The 14780-nt window shown below is 43.4% G+C and overlaps 1 protein-coding gene across 2 annotated transcripts in view; it reads right to left on the bottom strand.

Annotated features, from left to right (window-relative positions):
• The window catches only part of LOC126203285 (probable G-protein coupled receptor Mth-like 1), a 361675-nt gene that overhangs the window by 34340 nt on the left and 312555 nt on the right, over positions 1-14780 (bottom strand). The window lies entirely within an intron of this gene.

Genomic DNA, 14780 nt, shown 5'->3' with positions numbered 1-14780 from the left:
GTAACCATGTGCATTGATTGTTTGGCCTCGTGATAAGAAATCAATCAGCAAAATGCCATTTCTGCCCCAAAAACGGTGCGCATGACTTTTCGAGGTGTCAAGATTTGCTCTGGCTTAACCTTGGTTGGGGATGAAGTATGCCTCCATTCCACTGATTGCGTTTTGTTTCAGGGGTGTCGTACAATCCCCAAATTTCATCCTCCGTGACTATCCTAGAAAGAAAACCATCGCCTTCTTCATTGTGGCGTGTGAGAAACTGAAGTACACTGCCCATCCGTTGTTTTTTGTGTTGTTCAGTAAGAATTTTGGGTACCCAACGTGAGAAAAGTTTTCCAAATTTCGGTTTTTCAGAAACAATGTCATGAATTAGTGATCGTGAGATTTGCGGAACATCCATAGCAAGGGCAGTAAGTGTAAACTTACGGTTGTGCTTAATCTTCTCTTCAGTTGAGTGAACCAGTTCATCAATAACCACAGACGGGTGTCCACTTCGTTCTTCATCCTGCACTTGATCTTGTCCTTCATCGAACAATCTGACCCATCTTCTAACCACTGAATCACTTACAGCATTTTGTCCGTAAACCTCGCAGACTTGCTGATGAATTTGCTTTGGTTTAACTTTCTTTGCATTTAGAAAACGAATCACAGATCTGATTTCACACGCGGCGGCATTTTAAATTATGGCTGACATTATAAGGAAGCACTGCAAACCGCACGTCGGCAGGAGTGATCTGAAAACGGCGTTCATGTCTTCTCCTTGAGTCAGAGTAACTGTCGCGCATGCTCGGAACTGCGATCGTAGCGCTGCCGCGGATAGAAATAGAAACGGAACTTTCTTTGTGGACGACCCTCGTAAAGTAGCTCGAAGTAACTTAGACCATACATAGAAGCAATTGCTACAGTGTAATACAGAAGGTAACTGAAATACAATGAGACGAACAGAAAGACAAGAATTACAGTCAAGTCACAGGGATTTATGATGAAAAGGCGGGACATCGTGTTTAATAGGTTTGTGCTCCCATGGTGGCCACAAGGTTGGTAACGAGTTCTTGTGGTAGAGCGTCCAATTCCTCCATCTAAGAGGTCGAAAACTGCTGGATTGACGGTGCTGCAAGTGGACGTGCTGAAGTAGGCCTCCCCAACGCATTCCACAAGTGGTCGATGGAATTTAAGTCGAAGTGGGGGAGGGAGGGGGGGCGAGGGGGGGGGGGTGCAGACCAGTCCATTCAGCGAATATCGTCTCGTTGGAAGAGCTCATTCGCCTGCGCAGTTCGATGCGGTCGCGCTCTGTCGTCGATAAAACTGAAGTCAAGACCGAATGCACCCCTGAAAAGTCACACACGGGGAAGCAGTACAGTGTCACGATACCGTTGAGCAGTAACCGTTCTGTGTTCAAAGATTTGGAGATCACACTTACATGCAACATGCCCCACACCCCACAACACCTGGATCATCGAAACGATTGTGTTAAACAATATTCTAGGGTGCATTACGTGTTTCCATCACTCGCCGTATGAGGGTATGTAATGCAGCCAGCAACGTTACCGAACATGATCGTTTTGATGGCCCTCATTTTATGGTGTAGGGAGGCATAATGTTACACAGGTGTACTGACCTCCAAATCTATGGACACAATATACTGATAGGTCAGCTTTATTGTGACGCTGTACTCCTTTCCCATGTGCGCCTTTTCAGGGCTTTCAGTCTACACTGTCTTTTTAGGGTACCGTGTCTCGATCTGTAATTATAGAATCCGTCTCTCTGTACGTCCGACTGTTCAGAATCATTTTTCTCAGGAATGAGCACGTGTATCAATTCCAAATTTATGTCACATATTTGTTCATGTCCATGGTCCCTTAAGGGCCTAAAAATTTTAAGTCACTTCAATCAAAAGATACGGCGATTTATGTCATATATTTTGATACTCACAAACTCACTTATCAAAATCTATAGGACTCATGGACCTAGAATCATGAAATCTAGCGAGAAGCAAGATTTCACAGTACAAGTAAAGGGAAAAATCCGTAAATTGTTGATCTGTAATTATATATAAGAAAAATATATTTTCTGTCAATTTTTTTTCTCCATCTGTCTGTCTGTACGTTTGTTAAGACCCTTTACCTGGTCGCCGTATCAAGTTCAAATATATGTCACGTACTAAAGTCTATAGTCCCTTACCTATGTAAAAATTGCAAGCTTCAAAGTCAATGGAGTTAAAAGATATGACCACTTATGTCACGTGTTTTGATACTCGAGAACTCACTCATCAAAACGTGTAGGATACTTCCCTTTGAGCTAGAACAATGAAATTCGACAAGAAGCAACGTTTCACAGTACAGGTAATGCAAAAAATCTAAAACTTACTAAATTGTAACTAGATCACATAAAGCTATCTTTTCCCACTGGAATTACATCGCATTCATTGTCCGTCAAAAGAATAATAGACGAAAATTATTGCATGCAAACATAAAATATAAGTCTTAGTCATGTTTTAGGAAGTAAATAAAAATGTTTTGCTACATTGTGTCTTTCTGCATATATATGAGTTGAAGTTCCCTGCTTCCTTCTTTCTGTATGTCCGGGATAATACGAGGAACTGAAATACGGATTTTTATACGTTCTTGAAATTCCCGGTACCCATATCTCGCGAGTATCGATAATGACAACAGGAAAAAATCGTTGAGATTCTCGATTCCCAAGACGGATCTACTATGTATACACACAATTAAGTCTGTACGAAACCCTACTCGCACTTGGCCAATTTTTTATGGATGACAACGAGAGATCGCATCGAACTGCACTGATGGAGCAGCTTTTGGAACGAGAATATATTCGGCGAATGGACTGTCCTGCCCGTTCCCCTAATTTAATCCCACTGAGCACGTGTGCGATGCGTTGCACACAAGTATTCCAGCACGACAACGTGCACCGACGACCATCCGGTAGTTGTCAATCCCTCTGACGGAGGAATGGAACGACCTCCCATGAGAACTCATGACTAAACTTGTGGCCAACATGGGGGCGCGTTGCAGGTCATGCATCGCCGTCCGTGGTGGTTCTATTAAGAACTGCGTCCCGCCTTTTGTAATGTCCAGGGGCCCATGATTAGTAGGGGTGACTTCGGTGTATTTGTCGTCTTTGAGTAGGCCTAAAGGTGCCATTTCCGTTCGTCTCATAGTGTATTTCTCTCAGTTACCTCCTGTTCCACACCGTAGCAGTTCGTTCTATGTATGGTCCAAGTTTTTCGAACTATGTTACGTGGCAATGACACATAATGCGAAAGTTACTTTCATCCTTAAAGCACAATGTTTTTCTAGCCCTAAAACCCATGTACAGGTGCTTAACATATTATTCTGTCCTTAATTAAACTTAGGTAGCATTTTACTGTGGTGGCGAAACAAATACGACAACAACACGAGGATCATGAAGTCTCAAAGAAATCACGCTGCGACCATAAGACTAATAGAACGGGTTAGACCTACTCTGCATTTTCACTCTCCAATGCGTCACATTTTCTCTAATGATGAATGATTTTGTGGAAACTTTAGCTGTAGAAGTCCGTATTTAGACTGTCGAGGAAACGTTCCATTTCAGAAATCATTCTGGAAAAGCTTGCCATGCAATGGTTTCTTCATCCGAAGAAAGAGAGGGAAGTCACAGTGTGCCATGTAAGAAAAGTACGCATGGCAGCGTCAGGTTTTGATACCCCAAAGAAGCAGCATATGTTATTGTGTCCTGCACATGTTAAGTTGGGCACTGAAAACATCCCCTTGTACTACTACCCACGACGCTTCGTCTTCAAAGGCTCCTGTACCTCGTCAAAATATTTCCCTTGCCCGATGACTGCTGGGTTTTCGTATTTATCTCCAGTGGGGAATTCAAGTGTTTCCAGTGCCTGCCGTATTGCTTTGGCTATGGGATGAAGTAATACGCCCAGAATTCGTTCACATATTTCTAGCGGTGGTAATTAGAACTTTATGATTATTTCTCGTAAAACAATTGTCAAAACCAAGCTATTCTGTTAGCAGTTGTGCACGCTTGCTGCATAGATACTTTGAAGTCAAGAGGATACTGAACTCAATTTTGACCAGCGATGTAATGCTAATGGCTGCTGCGGCGGCACTTGCCGGGCACAGTCTGACGTATATTTCTCTGCAGTGTTGCTGGTTTTCATATTTTTGCTCTTTTTTTTAAAAAAAATATTTATTTTGTATCAGAAAATCGGCGGGACTTCTAAGATTTCGTCCGCGCAGTGCGCTTGATTTTGCTGATATTTTTTAAGTTAGGGAGACTGTTGATCGCGATATTCCGCAAAGTAGAGATTCTGATACCATGTGTCTATTGATGATGAACTCTCGTGTTTTCAGCCGGGTGACAGTGTTAAAATACTGCGACGTTTCAAACAGTGTCATACTCATTATCTTCAGGTGATGTGATTTCACCGGCAAATAATGAGTGTGATACGCGTCGAAACGTTGCGGTATTTTGACACCGCCATCCGGTTGAAAGAATTTTCCTTCACAAGTTAACTGTTTCAAAACTGGGTACACGTTAAAAATTAATGCAAAGAAATCAGAGGGTAACTATGTACAAAGAATCTGGATTGAGGCGGGAGGCTTTCTAGAGTAGTACGTGCCGTTGTGCAAAGCCACTGTGCCAAGGTGGCGTATGGGTTAGCTCATCTGCCTAGTGAACAAGAGACTCGGATTCGAATCCCGGCCTTGATACAAGTTCTCATTTGTCGCTTCAGTCTGCATGCATACATCATAGATGTTTGAGACTTGAAAATTCTCTAAAACAATGTAGTTTCATTTGATTAAAGAGCCTGTGCCTGGGTTTCAGGCAGGATCCCCCGTTTCGTTCCATGCTGAGGTGCTACTCCAGTACAGTTGAGCCTCTGCAATGCTGTTCGAGCTTAGGAGCAATACGAAGAGGCTGATGGGTGAAAGGGAATTTGGATTAAAGCGGGACGCACGCTGGGATAGTCCATGCAGACGTGCAAAGCCATTGCGCCACAGTGGCGTAATGGTTGGTACATCTGCCTAGTGAGCGGGAGACCAGGGTTCGAATCCCGGCCTAGGTACAAATTTTCATTCGTCACTTCGGTCTTCATATATACAGCATACATGTACAAAGGTACCACAATTTTCTATTGTTTGTATATTACTGTGTTTTGACATATTTATATTATTTTAAGTTGCATAGGTATTGAAAATGTTAGTATGTGATAGAAAATTCAATGTAACGTGCTAAGTTCTGTTTCGTAACATAAACTACTTACGCAGCAATCTGTACAAGTGGTAACAAAAGAATAATTTTGAGAAACTGCTCTAATTTTGTCACATTTATTTCGTTATCACAGTGCAACATATTTAAAAAGTCCAATAAGAACTGTCTTATGAGTCTAATTAGAGAATAATACGTTAAGTACCTTCTAACGTATTCCGCTTAGTTGAATGGGTCAGAAACAAGGTATTGTCTCGCAAGCAATACGAATCAAAGTGGGCGGCTTGTTCAGTTCACTGTCGTAAGTTACAGTAATGCCTTCCTCATCATGATAATGTTAAAATTGTAATTAATTAATAATTAATATTGTTTGTGCAGATCACATTAGGATTTAATTAGCTTCCGGTTATCACGGTCTATATTGTTGAATAGAAACAGAATAATTAATTAAACTGTTAATCGTGATATTTGAACTCACGCGTGCACAACGAATTGTGTAATTTATGACATGTGCATGTTGAACAAAAATAATGACTTACTAGTTCCATAATCACAAAGGTTCACATGGAGGTACTGTAAGTGATAAGTCTTGAAAGAATTATGTACTAAAGCTTTACGCTTGTTACAGGAAAAAAATACTTACAACAGTGTTCGGTGCGTCAGTGTACATACAAAACTGTTGCACTATGAGTTGAATTAAACTAACCAAAACAATTTTAATGCACGTAACGAATTACTTTTAATAAAGTTTTAGAAAACAAGAACAAACTACGGCGAAATATAAGGGGCGATCAAAAAGTTTCTGTTCGAAGGCCGTAAAGTCCATAATCAGTATGCCAATCAAAGTCACGGTGAGCGTTGAGGAAATCATCCTAGCGTCGCTTCAGGTTCAAGATAATCGCTTGGCAAAGCACCGTGTCGTGCTGCATGAAAAAGTCCGTAACTGCCTGATGCACACGCTCGTCCGACAGGATTCATCGACCGTAGGGGGGATCCAAGGGGTGATAATCGCATGGGAGAGATTAGGTCTATAGGGCGGGTTTTCGAGTGTCTCCCACTGGAGTTGTCACAACTTCTGCGTCAAATTTGCGGTGTAGGAACGTATGTATTATGAAGCACCAGCATCCTATTCCACAACGGTGGTTCTCGACAGACATGTTATCCCATAAACATTCTTCTTTGTCCGATGTATGTCTGCAGGTATTTGTGTTTCGGCGGCCCAGAAAAAAGTAACAGCACTTTGGTCCTGTTTGGATAGTTACGTCGGCATAGTTCACGTTTTCGCATTTACTTCACACACCTCGGAAAGACACAAAGGCCACACTAATCCTTCAACTACAGGTCAGCGCTTATGATGGGTATAAAGGGTATAAGTGGAGATATTTTTTATATGTGGCATCTTAAGATGTACACATATCAGTGTATTGGGTGTTTTTGCTCTTTGTCGAACAGTCATCCCACAAAGACGTCACAGACTTTACGACCTGATGTTTTCTGCACGGTCCTAACTGCACCATTAAGTGGACTACGCCCGTCAGTATAGACTAACCGTTTCGTGTCCACATTACAACCCCTGACTTGCCTCCCAGGGGAAAATTAGCATTAATAGCTTGCTCTTGCCATGTATACACTACTGGCCATTAAAACTGCTACAACAAGAAGAAATGCAGATGATAAACGGGTATTCATTGGACAAATATATTATACTAGAACTGACATGTGATTACATTTTCATGCATAGATCCTGAGAAATTAGCAACCAGAACAACCACCTCTGGTCGTAATAACGGCCTTGATACGCCTGGGCATTGAGTCAAACAGAGTTTGGATGGAGTGTACAGGTACAGCTGCCCATGCAGCTTCAACACGATACCACAGTCCATCAAGAGTAGTGACTGGCGTATTGTGACGGGCCAGTTGCTCGGCCACCGTTGACCAGACGTTTTCAATTGGTGAGAGATCTGGAGAATGTTCTGGCCAGGGAAAGGCCCGTACAGGACCTGCAACATGCGGTCGTGCATTATCCTGCTGAAATGTAGGGTTTCGGAAGGATCGAATGAAGGGTAGAAGAACGGGTCGTAACACATCTGAAATGTAACGTCCACTGTTCAAAGTGCCGTCAATGCGAACAAGAGGTGGCCGAGACGTGTAACCAATGGCACCCCCATAACATCACGCCGGGTGATACGCGAGTATGGCGATGACGAATACTCGCTTCCAATGTGCGTTCACCGCGATGTCGCCAAACACGGATGGGACCATCATGATGCTGTAAACAGAACCTGGATTCATCCGAGAAAATAACGTTTTGCCATTCGTGCACCCAGGTTCGTCGTTGAGTACACCATTGCAGGCGCTCCTGTCTGTGATGCAGCGTCAAGGGTAACCGCAGCCACGGTCTCCGAGCTGATAGTCCATGCTGCTGCAAACGTCGTCGAACTGTTCCTGCAGATAGTTGTTGTCTTGCAAACGTCCTCATCTGTTGACTCAGGGATCGAGACGTGGCTGCACGATCCGTTACAGCCATGCGGATGCCTGTCATCTCGACTGCTAGTGATAGTCCTCAGCTCGTGGTCGTGCGGTAGCGTTCTCGCTTCCCGCGCCCGGGTTCCCGGGTTCGATTACCGGCGGGGTCAGGGATTTTCTTTGCCTCGTGATGACTGTGTGTTGTGTGATGTCCTTAGGTTAGTTAGGTTTAAGTAGTTCTAAGTTCTAGGGGACTGATGACCATAGATGTTAAGTCCCATAGTGCTCAGAGCCATTTGAACCATTTTTTGCTAGTGATACGAGGCCGTTGGGATCCAGCTCGGCGTTCCGTATTAAACCTCTGAACCCATCGATTCCATATTCTGCTAACAGTCATTGGATCTCGACCTACGAGAGCAGCAATGCCGCGATACGATAAACCGCAATCGCGATAGTCAACAATCCGACCTTTATCAAAGTCGGAAACGCGATGGTACGCATTTCTCCTCCTTACACGGGGCATCGCAACAACGTTTCACCAGGCAACGCCGATCAACTGCTGTTTGTGTATCAGAAATCGGTTGGAAACTTTCCTCATGTCAGCACGTTGTAGGTGTCGCCACCGGCGCCAACCTTGTGTGAATGCTCTGAAAAGCTGATCATTTGCATATCACAGCACCTTCTTCCTGTCGGTTAAATTTCGCGTCTGTAGCACGTCATTTTCGTCGTGTAGCAATTATAATGGCCACAGTCCAATATAATTTTAATTCTGTTTTACTCTATGGACTTCCCAACTATTGGTGATGGTATTTTGTCTTTTTAGTCCATTTAATTTCATGACATAGATTTTACAATCTGATGATGGGAGCATTGTCTCTTGAAACGCGTTGTTAAAGTATGTATAAGAATCGCGGTTGAATGCCAACAGTGATAACCAACGATATGAAGATTTACAGCTAATCTATAGTTGGCCAAAAAGATTCTGAAATTGAATCGGATCAAAAAATTGGCACCGTGGCAGCTAGTCGTCGCGGTGATGCTGCTGACGATGGCGATGTAGTGGTGGTGTGTGCAAAGAAAGACGATGTTCCATCAGTGTCGCCATAACTGGGGCACTCAACCCTCTGGATCATCACAACATCGTGATCATGAGTCGAGTCCCTTCGCACCGCTGTTACAACATAGGGCCAGCTAAGTCACAACTAGCGCATCAAATTTCTAATACGCACCCTCCGGCATTAACATCGCACCGAGTTCCCTCGACAAGGGACGGAAAGCGACTCCTCTTTAGAACAGACGAAGTGCTACAACAGGCCACCCTGCTCTTATGAGTCGTAAAAGAAAAAGAGAAAAGACAAAAATAGAGAGAGAGAGAGAAAGAGACAGAGAGAGAGAGAGAGAGAGGGTCTGGTGGTACTACTCGCAAGCCATACATTATTCGCGTATATGTCAATAACGCACCCATGCCCACGCTCTCCCCACTCGCCTCCCCCCCGCCCCCTTCTCCTCCATCAACACTCCAAAGGAGGGCTGAAAATGCATAAGCACGCTTTCCTACTTGTTCATATTTCGCCGAACGGTTTTGAACGGTTCCTAGTTGTTCCAAACTGTGCACGAGAGCAAAAATAGTGGTCGCGTTGCACTCTGAAAGGGTGCGATCACGTTCAGTGGCGAACCCCCGACCCCAGTGTTCTCAGAGCAGTTTGAAACATCAAGGGGTGTCAGCAGTGTCAAATGTTGTCAAGACGTCCTCCTACTGCTCATCGTAATGAGAAAGACGTTTTCGACTGCGAAATGTGTGGGAACCACTACCCCAAGGAAAGGGGTGGTTTCATTAACGCCCTTAATGCCACCCCATCAGGCCTTTTCGTGTCGATTCTGAGCGGCGGTGTGTGTGAAATGTTTTCCTTGACAACCCACAAGAAAACCTACTGATCTGAACTCGGAGCGTCGCGGTTTTCACCTCCACCGCAGAGAGGGATGGAATATCGATGATAGGGGGTGTGACGGCCTTCCCACGGTGCCTTTATACAGTATTGTGATGAAAGCTGGTGCCAATGCGGTACCATTAATCCACCTGAAACGACAGATGAACTTCTGAGGTCTGGCCTTTTTTTCGTATGTGTCAACATTTTGATGTCTGCAGCGTCGTCACTTCAGACCGGAACCGCGCTCCTGCTACGATCGCAGGTTCGAATCCTGCCTCGGGCACGGATGTGTGTGATGTCCTTACGTTAGTTAGGTTTAAGTAGTTCTAAGTCTACATCTACATACATACTCCGTAATCCACCATACGGTGCGTGGCGGAGGGTACCTCGTACCACAACTAGCATCTTCTCTCCCTGTTCCACTCCCAAACAGAATGAGGGAAAAATGACTGCCTATATGCCTCTGTACGAGCCCTAATCTCTCTTATCTTTCTGGTCTTTACGCGAAATATAAGTTGGCGGCAGTAAAATTGTACTGCAGTCAGCCTCAAATGCTGGTTCTCTAAATTTCCTCAGTAGCGATTCACGAAAAGAACGCCTCCTTTCCTCCAGAGACTCCCACCCGAGTTCCTGAAGCATTTCCGTAACACTCGCGTGATGATCGAACCTACCAGTAACAAATCTAGCAGCTCGCCTCTAAATTGCTTCTATGTCCTCCCTCAATCCGACCTGATAGGGATCCCAAACGCTCCTGCAGTATTCAAGAATAGGTCGTATTAGAGTTTTATAAGCGGTTTCTTTTACAGATGAACCACATCTTCCCAAAATTCTACCAATGAACCGAAGACAACTGTCCGCCTTCCCCACAACTGCCATTACATGCTTATCCCACTTCATATCGCTCTGAAATGTTACGCCCAAATATTTAATCGACGTGACTGTGTCAAGCGCTACACTACTAATGGAGTATTCAAACATTACGGGATTCTTTTTCCTATTCATCTGCATTAATTTACATTTATCTATATTTAGAGTTAGCTGCCATTCTGTACACGAATCACAAATCCAGTCAAAGTCTTCTTGTATCCTCCTACTGTCACTCAACGACGACACCTACCCGTACGCCACAGCATTATCAGCAAACAGCCGCACATTGCTATCCACCCTATCCAAAAGATCATTTACGTAGATAGAAAACAACAACGGACCTACCACACTTCCCTGCGGCACTCTAGATGATAGCCTCACCTCCGATGAACACTCACCATCGAGGACAACGTACTGGGTTCTATTGCTTAAGAAGTCTTCGAGCCACTCACATATTTGGGAGGCACCGAGTCAAACGCTTTCAAGAAGTCAAGGAGTATTGCATCCGTCTGATACCCTTCATCCATGGTTCGCAAGATATCTACGGGACTGATGACCTCAGATGTTAAGTCCCATAGTGCTTAGAGCCATTTGAACCATTTTGCAGCGTCGTTGATCCTGAGGATGACGTCGCAGGATGCCGCTCTTTTGCATCACTACTGAGGAAGATTATAGGTACCTTTGAGCCAAATTTCAAACTTATACGTCCCAATGGAAGACAATTACGCGGTTTCGAAGAAGTGATCCTTTAATTTTGTTGCGCAGTGTATGTATATTGATCACACGCACTGGATGTGTATCTGCGTAATTCGTTTAATAGATATGTTATAATCTTTCTATGGGATTATACGCTATTACAGTGCCTCACGAAACAAACTCTTTTTCTTGGCCGAAGACTTTGGGGCATATAAATCAGCACAATATGAGACCTGACAAGGTGATGCATTATCTAAATTAATAGATCCTGCAAAAGAGAGATGCTAATTGTTCTCTGAGAAGTTATAAGAAACAAGCAAGATACTAAAATGTCCTGAGTTCGAGTCTCGGTCGGGCACACAGTTTTAATCTGCCAGGAAGTTTCATATCAGCGCACACTCCGCTGCAGAGTGAAAATCTCATTCTGGAAGCAAGATACTAGTTTAAGGATTTAATAATTTTGTAGTCTTCGATTTGTCAGTCTCACAACGTGTTGAATAAGATCGAGACTGGATCTAGGAATCAAAAATTACCATATACTGAGTTGATCACGTTTGTACATTCGCGTTCACTCGGCAGGATGTTCAGTGCGCGACTGTAGTCGCTCACACAACCGTTAGTGCCTACTTGTTTCGAAACTGTATCGGCTCTTCCTCGTGCACATCTGAAAAAACAAACCGGGTTCTTCTAGCGACTCGAATAGACGTGACGTCACGAGTGACACATTTATCTTTCCATGCGTCACACAAAGAATCACCGGTGATGAAGAACTTACGACAGGGTACTAATTTCTAGGATTCCATTTCGTGTGTTTATAGCACTGGGTGTCGCACACGAGTGACGTGTCAGCTATGTGTTTCAGAGGCTCAGAATACATACACTGAGAAACACGGTATGCTATCCATTCCGGTGTATTATAAAAATAGACTGCGAAAATAATTTTAACAGTGGCAACAACTGAAACCTTTGCAACAGAATGAACCGTTATGAAAATAGATATTTATACTCTCTGTGCTGTATAGATTTATTGAAGGTAATAAATGGGTCTCAGTGTGAAAAAATGGGCTTATCGATGCCACATCCCGTACTCAATTTCTTCTCTGAAACTATCATTTGAAATATGATTACTTTAAATAGATAAATGATTTCCTCTGTTGTTCTGCTCCTTTTTTCACAGTTTTTTAGGGCAGTTGTCTATCGGACTGGTTCGACCAATGAAATTTACCTTTATACGAAACATAAACAGAATTCCCTTTGAAAATAAATATGTTAGTAGCTTTAATCCTGCTGTCCAAGTAGGTGAACTTGTAAATGAACAACATACATTGGCAATTTTTCCAAGCAGAGCGAATCTTCTATTGTTTGGCCGGAAGCCTGTGCGGTCATAGAGGCTTCAAGGGAGATCTCTTACCTATGTTTGCTGTATACAAAATACTGATCTTAAGACCAAAGTTATGAGATCAGGAATCTAGAGCCGAAAACGCATGCTTCAGGCGCTGCCAGATCTAGAACGTGGAAGAAGTGCGAGAATCTATTTGGAAACGGAACACTGGGCTGCCTCCCGCGACGTTCTTGGCTGCGGCCGCAGCGTAGAAATGTGTCTGGAGTGAGCATAACGCACTGCATATGTTCTCACCATCATACCGAGAGTGTCAAATGACTTTACTATATAGGCGTTCGTTTTCATTTCATGCTAAAACTGAGGCTTTAATATTACGAGGGTCATTCAATAATTAAAGAGACAAATTGGTCTGGAGAAAAAGCGTTTATTTTTACAGAACAATACTTTTTCTACTTTTCGACATAATCCCCATGACCATTTATGCACTTGTTCCGACAAGCTACAAGCTGTTTTATTCCGGCTGCAGATAACTCTTTATCTTGATGTTTGAACCAATTTCCCACACACTTGTCACGTACTCGTTGTCTTGCAACCTCTTCCCATGTAATGCCTACTTCAGTGCACCAAACAAATGGAAATCACTAGGTGCTAAATCAGGACTGTAAGGGGGATGAGGCAGTACTTCCCAGCCCTTTTTGTCGATGGCGTTAGTTGAGCAATATGAGGACGTGCGTTGTCTTGCTGGAGAACGACACCTCTCCTCTGAGATCGACGACGTCTCTGCCTCATGGCTGGCTTCACCTTGTTTAAAAGCAAATCCGAGTAGTATTGGCTGTTCACTGTACGCTTCTTTTCGAGATAATCACAAAAAACTTGACCTTCAGCATCCAAAAACACCGTCAACATGACTTTTCCTGCTGAGGCTTGGATTTTGAATTTTTTCTTGACAGGTGAGTTGGCGTGCTTCCACTGCATGCTTTGTCTTTTTGTTTCTGGCTCGTAATAGTGAACCCAAGTCATCACAAGTTAAAATTTTGTTGAGGAAGTGCTCACCTTCCCGTCCATAACGTTCCTTTAGCTCTGTGCACACTCTCAACCTTGTTTCCTTGTGTAGCCGCGTCAACTCCTTTGGACCCATCTTGCACATGTCTTGCGGTACTTCAGCTTGTTACAGATAATGCTATGAACTGTACCAGTACTAAGTTGAATCTTATCAACTAGCATTTCCACAGTCACACGTCGGTCGGCACAAATAATGTCATCAATTCGGCTTTCAAATGAGGGAGTTAAAACCGCAACTGGTCGGCCGTAACGGTGATCGTCTGTCATTGAGTCGCGACAATTTTTGAACTGCTCTACCCACTTGTAAAAATTTAAACGATTCAACAACCTTCACCATAAACTTTAGACATTCTACAGTATATATTCACTGGTTTCTCGCCTTCAACAAGTAAAAAACTGATAAGAGAACGTTGTTCAACTAATGTGGACGTTTTCAGCGGACTCTCCATCTTGGAATGTGTTTTTGAGGTTATAAACAAAACAATGTTGATACATAAGGTGACCAGGGTTCATCCCCGTGATGCCTACTTAAAACCATAAAAGTACCATACTTGCCATACAAACAGTTTCTTCCCCAGACCAATTTGTCTCTTTAATTATTGAACGACCCTCGTACATGTATTTTCATTATATCCATTTCGTTGTAACGAACTGCAGCTTTGATTTAAATTCGCGGTTTATGCACAGGGGTTGGACAGAAATAAGGAAACACCGTGAGAAATGCGTGCTTGAACATAAACACAGATGCTAAACAAGCCTGTAGGTTGCGCTGTTGTATTTGACCACAAACGGCACCTGTGCAGTGTCCTCAATACGTTGCAAGTGTCAGTCGTGGTGAGAAGTATTTTATGTGTAGTTGTGAGTGCATTGTGGCGGAGCTAAGTGAATTAGAACATATTCACATTGTTAGTGTTGATAGTGCGTGCTTCTGCACCAAAGATAGCCGAAGTGTTAGAATTTTCAAGAGGCACCATATCGAATATTAATACCGCATATAGAGAGAGCGGAAAATCATCATCCAGCAATTAACAACGCGGACGAAAGTGTGTGTTGAGTGATTATGACGGACGGTAATTTAGGAGGACGGTGACAAAAATTAGAGGATGACAGCTGCAAAAGTCCCTGCGGAACCGAATGTTGCACTTGCAAATCCTGACAGTACCGCAACACGAGTGGAGCACCATCAGCTAGGC

The sequence above is a fragment of the Schistocerca nitens genome, chromosome 9 (genome assembly GCF_023898315.1).
Source record: "Schistocerca nitens isolate TAMUIC-IGC-003100 chromosome 9, iqSchNite1.1, whole genome shotgun sequence".
Lineage (NCBI taxonomy): Eukaryota > Metazoa > Arthropoda > Insecta > Orthoptera > Acrididae > Schistocerca > Schistocerca nitens.
This window is presented reverse-complemented; position numbering and strand designations above follow the sequence as displayed.